Genomic DNA, 2,507 nt, shown 5'->3' with positions numbered 1-2,507 from the left:
ATTGATAAACATCACTGTGAAGATTAGATTCTAAAGGTTTTGTGATTTTATTGACAAACAGCTATCAAAACCTTATTTCTTTGGACAAAATACCTTAATTTTACACTAATGAAATATCTTTTTTTTTTTTTTTTTTTTTTTTTTTTTTTTTTGGTAGTGGGGATTGAACTCAGGACCCTGCGCGTGCCAGGCAGGAACTTATCCTACTGAGCCATCTCCCTGGCCCTCTAATAAATTCTTGACCTCCATACACACAAGTAACTACCACCGCGGTGCTGCGAACCACTTCTGCAACTGGAAGGGGTCCTGGGATGGGAGCGTCAGCCTGGAATACAGACATATGCCTTCCTGCAGGAGCGGGGCCCACTGAAACACAGTCCAAAATTTGATCATATTCTTTAGTTTCTGCAGAGCCCACGTCGATCATTTTCCTCTCCAAGTCTTCACTCAGGTCCTCCATGCACTCGAAGGTGATCTTGAACTGGAACGGGTTGTAGAGCAAGGATGGGTTGTCCAGCAGCACCACGTTGTCCACCTGGACCTCAGCCCCACGCCCAGGGCGAGGCGCCGCCCCTCTGCCTGCACCTCCCCACCGCGAACTTGGCGCTCCAGGCCCGGCCCATTGTGAAATAGATGTTTTTCAAGGAGGTATAATGTATATGTTTGCCTGAATGAAAAAAGAAAGAGTATGTGCTCAGAGCGTTGGAATCTGAGAGCTCTGTGACTTGTGTGACTTCCACAGGGATTGAACCTCGTAGAGCATGGGTCTGCGGCTAGCTCTGCTGTCCCAGCCTTTCCCTGAGAGCAACGAGTCCACGATTGCGTGGCTGTAGCTGCACACATTGGAGTGAAGGAGTAAGAGTCACAGGAAATGACGGCTATCATGGTTAATATATCAAAATAAAGATCATGAGAATGTGAAATATCTGTCTTGTGCCATGCTGTGCTAAAAAATTGAAAAGCATTTCTCTTAGCAGACCTAGAAGCTACGAAGAAAACTGGCTGGTGATTAGGCAAGCGCGGGGACTGGGGTTCGATCCCAGTCATCACAGGCCCTGTCAAACCCGCCCCTGGGTGCACTGAATGGGTCACCCAGTCCGGGCATGGTGGCCTACTCTTGTAATCCCAGTGCTGGGGAGGCTGAAAGCGGAAGGATCACTACCAGTCCAAGCTGCGTAGTGAGACCCAGTACTACATACATTAGAAAGCAAGCAAGCAAGCAAGCAAGCCAGCCAGCCAGCCTGCCCGCCGGCCCGATCAGCAGACTAAAGCGCCTGCTTAGGTTGATCACAGGGACAGGTTTCAATTACCACGAGCCATGCTGGCCCCACCCCCGGGGCTCACTGAGATGCAACTGAGACTGGGCGTGGTGTCGCACACCTGTAATCCCAGCACTTGGAAGGCGGAAAACAAGAGGAGCATCAAGAGTCCAATCTACAATGTGAGACCCTGTAGAACCTGTCCTAAAAACTACATGAAAGAATGAAAGTAAAGAAGGAAGGAAGGAACTAAGAAAAGAAAACTGGCTGGTGAGATTAAATAACTGTAGCTATGACTGGAAGCCCAGTTAGTCTGAGTCCCAGTGCATTCATTCAGCAAAAACACACCAAACACTAGTGTGTGCGGATGTTCTAGGTACAGGGACATGGTTGTAAGGAAGGCAGTCTACGCTCAGTTCTTTTCCTAGTGAAGGAGAAAGACAAAAAATAAGTAAATAAGTAAAATGTCAGGTAATAATAAAGGCTGCACTTGCCTGGCAAGCTCAAGGCCCTGAGTTTAATCCCCTGTACTGGAAAAAAAAAAAAAAAAAAAAAGGCTAAATAAGAATAAAAGGTGAAGTGAAACAATAGAGAACCAGGAGTCAGAAGCGAAAGATACGTTATAGGCAAGAAATAGCATTAGAAAGGACCTAAAAAAAAGTAAGGAAGAAGCTGGGTGTGGTAACCCACACTGGCAATCCCAGCGCTAGGGAGGCTGAGGCAGGAGGATTGCTGTGAGTTCAAGGCCAGTTTACCCTGTCTCAAAAAGACAAAAACAAAGAGGAGGCGGGGAGGGGTGGGAAGGGGAAAAGGAAGGGAAGGGAGGGAAGCATAGAGGAATTGATGAACTGAGGAAGTAGGTCAGGAGAAGATCTGGGAAAAAGTTTCAGGCACAGGAGACAGCAGCACTGAGAACTGAGGATGAGAGAGCAGTGATGTTCAGCGAATGGGGGGTGTGCTCATGTGGATGGTGCAGGGAGAGAGAAGGAGTGGAAGGAAATGAGGCTGGAGAGGGACGTGGACTGGATAACGCAGAGTCTGCAAATTCAACTAAAAATTTTCATTTTGAAAGTTTTTATTGGTATATATTTGCAGTACATGGTGATTTTATGCCTCGTGGGGGTTGGGACACATACATAACACATCTTAATTCCTTTTTTTTTTTTTTTTTTGCGGAACTAGGGGTTGAACTCAGGCCCTTGAGCTTGCCAGGAAACACTTATTCCACTGAGCCATCTCCCTCCCCTT

The 2,507-nt window shown here is 47.0% G+C and overlaps 1 pseudogene; it reads right to left on the bottom strand.

Moving 5' to 3' along the window:
• LOC101580448 overlaps positions 1–2,507 on the bottom strand; it is a 19,143-nt pseudogene that overhangs the window by 456 nt on the left and 16,180 nt on the right.

The sequence above is a fragment of the Octodon degus genome, unplaced genomic scaffold, assembly GCF_000260255.1.
Source record: "Octodon degus isolate 3935 unplaced genomic scaffold, OctDeg1.0 scaffold00028, whole genome shotgun sequence".
In the NCBI taxonomy this organism is placed as follows: Eukaryota; Metazoa; Chordata; class Mammalia; order Rodentia; family Octodontidae; genus Octodon; species Octodon degus.
This window is presented reverse-complemented; position numbering and strand designations above follow the sequence as displayed.